Below are 9,009 nucleotides of genomic sequence, written 5' to 3'. Positions count from 1 at the left end.
CAAGGGCTGCCAGGCCCAAATTCGAGGCTTTTCATGGGCTGCCAGGCTGCTGAGTTAAACCATTTGACAAAGCCTTTTAAGATGGTCCTCCAACTAACCAATCACCGTTTTAACTTTGACAAGTTCAGGGTCTCAATGAGAGTAACTGTCAAACATTCGGAGGGTCATGCGAGGATTACCTGGATAGGAGTGACTTACTTGATGAAGGCAGGTTAACCAGGGGTTTTAGGTAAATATACCAGGCTTCCAAGCCGTGGGTCAATACCCAGCTACAAGGGTCCTTTCAAGCTCCTTGGTATTTGACACAAGGAGCCCCCAAGTAACATGATGAGCTGTGCTCATTGGGTGCCTATGTTTGAGCTGTGCATAGCATCCAGACTCTCTTTGGCCCCTTGGGTGTGAAGCTCCCAAGAAGTATTGTGGCATGATAGCCGGTTTAACAGGTAGTACTCCGCTATGGCTCAAGTGTAATAAGGTCGTAGGAGAGCTATGTTCCACGGCCGCCGGGTCTCCTCCTCAGGGTTGCGTGAGTTGTCTCGAACGTCAATGAGGTAGTATGATCCGTTGTGCAGATTTTTGCTGACCACAAAGGGTCCTTCCCAAGGTGGGGATAACTTGTGCATGTCGGTCTGATCCTGGATGAGCCGGAGCACCAAGTCGCCTTCTTGAAAGGTTCTTGTCCTAACCCGGCGGCTGTGATAACGCCGCAGGTCTTGTTGATAAACCACCGATCGAGCCAGAGCCATGTCCCGTTTCTCATCTAACAGATCCAACGCCACTTGGCGTGCTTGCTCGTTGTCCGCTTCAACATAATTAGCAACCCAGGGTGAGTCATGACGAATATCACTGGGGAGGACCGCCTCTGCCCCGTACACCATGAAGAAAGGTGTGTATCCTGTTGAACGATTGGGGGTGGTGTTGATGCTCCATAAGACAGAAGGTAATTCTTCCACCCAACAACCCGGCGTCCGCTTCAAGGGAATCATGAGTCGGGGTTTAATACCCTTCAAAATTTCTTGGTTGGCTCTCTCTGCTTGACCGTTGGACTGAGGGTGCGCCACAGATGCTAAGTCAAGCCAGATGTGCTCTCTCTGACAGAGATCTTCCATCTCACCTTTAGAAAGGTTTGTGCCATTACCCGTGATGATGCTGTGTGGAAAGCCAAAGCGGAAGATAATCTTTTTGAGAAACTGAACCGCTGTAGCCGCATCACACTTGCTGACAGGCTCCGCTTCAACCCACTTGGTGAATTTATCAACCGCCACCAATAGGTGGGTCTTCTTATCCTTGGAACGTTTGAAGGGTCCCACCATATCAAGCCCCCAAGTGGCAAAAGGCCAAGTGATAGGAATCATCCGTAGTTCTTGAGCCGGAACATGAGCTCTGCGTGAAAACTTTTGACAAGCATCACATCGCTTTACCAGATCCTCCGCATCAGCATGAGCTGTCAGCCAGTAGAACCCATGTCGAAAAGCCTTTGCAACCAGGGACTTTGAGCCGGCATGATGACCACAATCCCCTTCATGAATTTCCCGTCGGATCTCTTGGCCTTCTTCCGAAGAAACACAACGCTGAAATATGCCTGAAACGCTACAGCGGTGCAACTCGCCATTGTGAATAACCATGGACTTGGATCGCCGGACTATCTGCCGAGCCAGAACTTCATCATCTGGTAACTCGCCTCAGTTCATGTACGCTAGATATGGAATCGTCCAATCCGGCACAACGTGTAAAGCGGCCACCAACTGAGCCTCCGGATCAGGAATAGCCAAGTCCTCTTCTGTTGGCAACTTAACAGATGGATTATGCAAGATATCTAAAAAGGTATTGGGAGGTACCGGTTTGCGCTGAGATCCAAGCCGGCTTAAAGCGTCTGCTGCTTCGTTTTTGCGCCGATCGATATGCTCAACATGATACCCTTTGAAGTGACCCACCACAATATCCACCTCACATCTGTAAGCCGCCATGAGTGGATCCTTAGAATCCCAAGTACCAGAAACTTGCTGAGCCACTAGATCAGAATCGCCAAAACAACGAACTCGACTTAAGTTCATCTCTTTAGACACCCGGAGACCATGGAGTAAAGCTTCGTACTCAGCTGCATTGTTAGTACAAGGAAACATCAAGCGGAGAACATAGCAAATTTTATCACCTCGAGGGGAAGTAAGGACAACTCTAGCCCCCGAGCCCTCCAATTGCCTGGATCCATCAAAATGAATAGTCCAGTATGTATTATCCAGTTTGTCCTCTGGTGCTTGCAACTCAGTCCAATCATTGATAAAATCCACAAGTGCTTGGGATTTGATGGTTGTTCGAGGCACATACTTCAAACCGTGTGGACCAAGCTCAATTACCCACTTTGCAACCCGGCCAGTGGCTTCCCTGTTTTGAATTATGTCACCCAAAGGAGCAGAACTAACCACTGTGATGGGATGGCCTTGAAAGTATTGCTTGAGCTTTTGACTTGCCATAAAGACTCCATACACCAACTTCTGCCAATGTGGATAGCGTTGTTTTGATTCAATCAGGACTTCACTGATGTAATACATGGGTCGTTGAACCGGATACTCCTTCCCAGTCTCCTTATGCTCAACCACAATCGCCACGCTGAACGCTCGGGCATTGGCAGCCACATATAATAGCAAGGGTTCATTATCAACCGGAGCTGCAAGAACCAGCGGTTCAACCAACTGCTGCTTTAACTCCTCAAAAGCCACATTAGCTGCGTCACTCCAGACGAAATCATCTGTCTTTTTCAACATCTGATACAAAGGAATTGCCTTCTCTCCCAAACGGCTGATAAACCGGCTAAGGGCTGCAACCCGACCTGCTAGACGCTGAACATCGTTGATACACTTCGGTTTAGCCAGGGATGTAATCGCTTTGATTTTTTCCGGATTAGCCTCAATGCCTCTGTTGGATACCAGAAAGCCCAAGAGCTTGCCTGCCGGAACACCAAAAACACATTTATCCGGATTGAGCATCATTTTGTAAACCCAAAGATTGTCAAACGTCTCCTTGAGGTCATCTATCAGTGTTTCCTTCTTCCTGGATTTTACCACAATGTCATCCACATAGGCATGAACATTACGCCCAATCTGCATGTGAAGACAATTCTGCACACAATGTTGATAAGTTGCCTGGGCACTCTTGAGCCCAAAGGGCATAGAAACATAGCAGAAGGCTCCAAAGGGAGTGATGAAGGCTATCTTCTCCTGGTCCTTAACTGCCATCTTGATCTGATGATAACCTAAATAAGCATCCAGAAAACTCGGACGCTCACAACCCGTCGTCGCATCAATAATCTGATAAATATGCGGGAGAGCAAAGGGATCGGCCAGACAAGCTTTATTCAAATCAGTGTAGTCCACACACATACGCCAAGTGCCGTTTTTCTTGAGAACAAGCACCGGATTGGCTAGTCATTCGGGATGAATCACTTCAACGATAAACCCACCAGCCAATAGCCGGGCTACCTCTTCACCAATTGCCTTGCGTCGTTCCTCATTAAAGCGACGAAGAAATTGCTTGACCAGTTTAAACTTGAGATCAATATTAAGAATGTGCTCAGCGAGTTCCCTCGGTACACCTGGCATGTCAGAAGGCTTCCATGCAAAAATGTCCCGGTTCTCACGGATGAACTCAATGAGCGCGCTTTCCTATTTCGGATCTAGATTGGTGCTGATGCTGAACTGCTTGGACGAATCGCCAGGAACGAAGTCAACAAGTTTTGTCTCATCAGCCGGTTTGAAATGCAGGGCTGGGTCATGATCAGTGGTGGGCTTCTTCAGAGGGGTCATGTCTGCCGGATCAACATTTTCCTTATAAAACTTCAGCTCCTCTGTAGCACAGACCGACTCAGCATAGGCTGCATCACCCTCCTCGCAATCCAAAGCAATTTTACGACTTCCTTGAACCGTGATGGTCCCCTTGTGACCCGGAATCTTGAGCTGTAAGTAAATATAACATGGCCTCGCCATGAACTTTGCATAAGCCGGTCGCCCAAGCAGTGCATGGTACGGGCTCTGGATTCTCACCACTTCAAAGGTCAATGTCTCAGACCGGGAATCATGCTCATCACCAAACACAACCTCCAAAGCGATCTTACCAACAGGATATGCTGATTTAGCTGGCACCACACCATGAAAAACAGTGTTGGACGGTTTAAGACTCTTGTCTGTCAACCCCATGCGACGGAAGGTCTCATAAAACAAAATGTTGATGCTGCTTCCTCCATCCATGAGTACCTTGGTGAACTTATAACCTCCTACCTGAGGTGCCACCACGAAAGCCAGGTGACCCGGATTGTCAACCCGGGGCGGATGATCCTCCCTACTCCACACAATAGGTTGTTCGGACCACCCCAGATAACGTGGCACTGCCGGTTCAATAGATTTGACTGCCCTCTTGTGAAGCTTCTGATCACGCTTACACAAACTAGTGGTGAACACATGATACTGGCCACCATTCAACTGTTTTGGGTGACTCTGGTAACCCGACTGCTGCTGATTTCCTTGATTACTCTGCTGGTTATTACCACCTTGGTTGTTCTCGTTGCCCTGATTATTCTGAAACCCAGAGTTTGAGCCACCACCACCATGAAAACCTGGACCTGAACCGCCTGATGGACCCTGATCATACCGGAAAAGATTAGAGTTTTTGAACTCCTTCATAATGTTACAATCCTTCCAGAGATGCGTTGCAGGAGCCTCCTTGGTCCCATGCTTTGGACAGGGCTGATTCAACAGATGCTCCAGATTCATTCTGCTGCCACGCTGGGGCAGTTTACCCTTACGACGTTGCACATTAGCGTTAGCCACAAATCTGAATCCGCTTTACGCTTACTGTTATTCCCATGGCCTCCTTGGTTGTGTTGTTGTCCCTTTGCACCGCCGTTCTTCTTTCCCTTCTCCGGTTTCTCATCATCAGAATCGGGATCCTTGGTATTATCAGAATCGGCATACTTGACCAAGGCTGCCATGAGGGTTCCCATGTCGTTGCAGTGGCGCTTGAGCCCTCCCAACTTCATCTTCAGTGACTTAAACCGGCAATTACGCTCCAGTGTTATGATTGCTTGACCAGCGTTAATCCGGTCAGACGAGTGCAAAACCTCTGAAACCCGGCGTACCCAATGAGTTGTTGACTCGTTCTCCCCTTGAACACAAGCATCCAGATCCACAATGGACATGGGCTGTTTGCACGTGTCTTTGAAATTGGCTATAAACCGGGCTTTCAACTGATCCCATGACTCGATGGAGTTAGCTTGTAGATTTTTCAAGCAAGTACGGGCCGTTCCTTCCAACATCATCGTGAAGTACTTTGCACAAGCCGCTTCATCTACATCCAGCATCTCCATTGCCATCTCATAACTCTCGACCCACGCCTCAGGTGGCTGATCCGCCGTGTAATTAGGCACTTTATGTGGTCCCTTGAAATTTTTGGGCAAACGCACATTACGGAGAGCCGGAATAAGGCACGGCACTGCCCAGGAACTGAAGGCAAGCCCGGTGCCTCGGTCGACTAATGCTGCTGGCTGAACCGGGGCGGGTTGATGACATCCCAAAGCGGCCTCCCTTCGTGCCCTGCCATGATCCACCACATCTTGAGCATTACGAAGCCGCACGCTGCTAGATACCTCCGGTTCGTTCATACGCGTGCTATAGCTTGGGCTCGGATGAGGGGTTGAATGAATTCTATCCCGGCTATAAGAATAAGCCTGCTGTTGTACCACGGCGGTTTGAAGAAGGTCCCTAGCCCGCCACGTCTCAATCGCTGCCAGTGAGTCGCCCTCCATCGGAATAGCTGCCAAGCGAGATGCTGCAGCAATCATATTATCCAAAGGACTTGAGAAGTGACCCGGCGGAGTGGGCACGTATTGCGGCGGGTTATCTATCCGTCGAGGCGGTTCCATCGTTCGTGGTTGATCCGGTGCTGCCCTCGGCGCGTCAGTCCAATTTGTGGCTACCGGATTACTTGGCCCAGCCCCTGGCGTGTTGAAAAGATTCACTCCCTCGTAGACCGATGGCAGACGCGACCGGTACTTTCTCCGGATTACATCATGTGTTGCATTCTGATCCAGCAAGAGTCGGTAGTTCTGCGCCTGTATTTGCTGCGCGTGGGCATCCAAAGTGGCCCGTTCCTTAACCAGCCTAGCATCCTCCGTTGCTAGATCCTCCTTGGCCTGTGTTATCTGGTCCTTTAGCTTCGCAATATTCGCATTATGCTGATCCTGCGTCTCCGGGGTAACTGTCGTGGTCAACAAGGTAGCCCGGGCATCCATCAAACCGGAGAGGACTTGAGCCGGTCGGCGCGCCGGGACTCCTGCCGTGGCTGCTGATCCGGTATTCATTGCTGCTGTGGATGAAGACTGCAGAGTGGGCTGTGTTTCGGCCATGAAAACAGCAACCCGACTTGGCGGTTCAAAAAGATCTAGAATACTGTTACCATCGGAATATCCTTCAAACACACCATCCTGAACTTGGTATAGGGACTCGGTTTCACCAGTGGACGACTCGTCATCAGAACAAATAACTGTCTCGCCTTCAGACACTGGTTCAGATCCGATTCCATGGACACATCCTATGAACGCACGCTTCATGGCGTGTTTCACCTGGGCAGGGCTTGCACGCTGAGCCGACTCGACGAGGTCGATGTAGATGTCCGGCTTAGGGCCCGGTTCACCGATCTTGCCAATGAAGACATGAATTCCGCCAAAGGGGACCCGGTACCCGTACTCGATTGAGCTGGCCTCGGGGCCCCATCCTTCTCGTCAATGTAGAGCTTGCTGCGACAACTCTTGGTCATCCGGCCGATCATGTACCCCTTAAGTCCTTCAGAGCAGCCCTTCAAGAACTCGACACCATCGTGCGATAGCCCCACGATGGGCGCCAACTGTCATGGAATTAACACGTCAGATGTCTCATGAAAGGACTTAGTCGTGGAGCCATCGCTACAGGTTAGCCTGAAGGGGTTAAACCGTACAAGGGACACGGGAGTTTATACTAGTTCGGCCCCTTCGATGAAGGTAAAAGCCTACGTCTAGTTGTGATGGGATTGATTGGGTTTCTATGATCAGGGAGCGAATACGCTTTGCCTGAGTCTCGAGTTGTTGTCTGTTGTTCCTGAACCGCCGCCGGGTCGTCCATTTATATACATAGGTTGACGCCCGGCCGGTCTACAGAGTCCCGAGGCCGACTCATACAAGGGTCCGGCTCGGTCTCTCCTTTCCTAACTTACAACACAAGTTTACATAACGATGGCGGTTTGCTATTATGGGCCCTAATCCGCCACTGGGCTCCGGGCCTCTAAGCTTCACAGTAAAACGCCATCTTCTGAGTCTTCATGGGCTTCAATACAGTTGAGGGTAAACCGGCCCCTCCTGGGCGGTTTATACTCAATAGTTATATCCCCAACAGATACCATCAAATCAAGATGACGGAGTCTGATCAAGCCGCAATGGCATTTATCACCCCATACGGCCCTGGGGGGTAGGCCTATATAAACCCCCCTGGCACCCATGCAAAGGGTTCCCACCCCATTAGAACTAGCCACTCCCCTAGAGCAGGAGAGAGCTAGCCTTGCCTTCTCCTTCCTCTAGCATACAGCTCAAGGAGCACCTTTGTATCGCTTGTGCCTTAGTGATCATGCGGAGACCCCGCAGAGCAGGACTAGGGGTGTTATCTCCTAGGAGAGCCCCGAACCTGGGTAAAGTACGCCGGTGTTCGTGTCTACGCCTCATCCCGCTTCCAGGCACCGGCGACGTTCTACTCGCTCCCACCATGATAAGCCATCCTTTGGCATATGTCGCACCCAATACCCGACATTTGGCGCCCACCGTGGGGCTTGGTGCACCATCTCCCGGAGACCTGCTCTGGACGAGAATCTTGTTCCTTCCTGGCGAGCGAAGCCAGCCCAGCACGCCCGATGGCGTCAGCTTCGACGTGCTGCACGACGCGGAGATCGCTTGTGCGGCGAGCTGCCTTGCCGACCTTGTTGGTGAGGTTCACCTCCCCGATGAGCTGGCCTCCGACGCAGGCACCGTCTGTCCCGAGAGCCGTCTCGTCAGCCTCCTCGACCAGCTTCACGTCACCAGCGAGCCTGTTGTGGACCTAGAGTCTGTTGGCTCCACCGACCCGATGATCGTCGACTCCGACATGGCATCGCTTGACGCGTTCCCCACCAACATGGTGGTCTACGACGAGCCGCCTCCTCGCGAGCACAACGGCGGGAGCACCATCACAGAGGTGCTCATCATCAATAGTGGCGAGCGCTCGGGCGGAGGTGCTCGAGACCCACTCGATGCGGAGCTGCGAGACCTGACGGCGCCCATCCCAGAAGATGCAGACGCTGAGACGCTGGAAGCACGCCGCATCCAGCTCCTCGAGAGTGCTGGCCGACTGGCTAGCATGTGACGCCTCTTGGACGCCTATCGGCGTGAGATGGACCGGGCCATTGGCGGCACGCCTGCTCCTGAGGGGCCTAGCCGCATTGGCTCTATCCAGCAGCGTGGCGCGACCATCGCTAGCATGTTCGGGGCAGAACACCCCGTCTACGCCACGCCTGCAGAGAACATCCAGGCCGCCTAGGCGGTGACGGACGAGCTGGATAAGTACAAGGGCGACGAGTGTCGCCACATGACGGAGCGAGTCCAGCAGCTCCTAGACGCGGCCGCCGTGCAGCACGAAGCCGGCTGCCGCGCTGAAGTGCCTGCCCCGCGGAACGATGAACCGCCCCTTCGCCAGGACCACGGCGCGACATCCCGGACACCGACTGGCGGCGCCCGTGGAAGACGAGGCAACGAGTCGGCTGCCAGCCGAAGCCGGACTCGTCTCTCCATCGAGCGTGATGAGGACGGCCGCCCTCATGCGGTGGAGCGGTGAGGCGACCCTCCTCCTCCTCCGCCTCGTGGAGCTAGGCATCCCACTCCGCCGCCCGTCACGCACCCGACACTCGGCGACCATCTTGTCCACCGAGAGGGAGTCGGAGAGAATGACGTCCGCCATCGGATCG

Source organism: Triticum dicoccoides, chromosome 1B, assembly GCF_002162155.2.
Source record: "Triticum dicoccoides isolate Atlit2015 ecotype Zavitan chromosome 1B, WEW_v2.0, whole genome shotgun sequence".
Taxonomy (NCBI): domain Eukaryota; kingdom Viridiplantae; phylum Streptophyta; class Magnoliopsida; order Poales; family Poaceae; genus Triticum; species Triticum dicoccoides.
Note: the sequence above shows the minus strand (reverse complement) of the source record.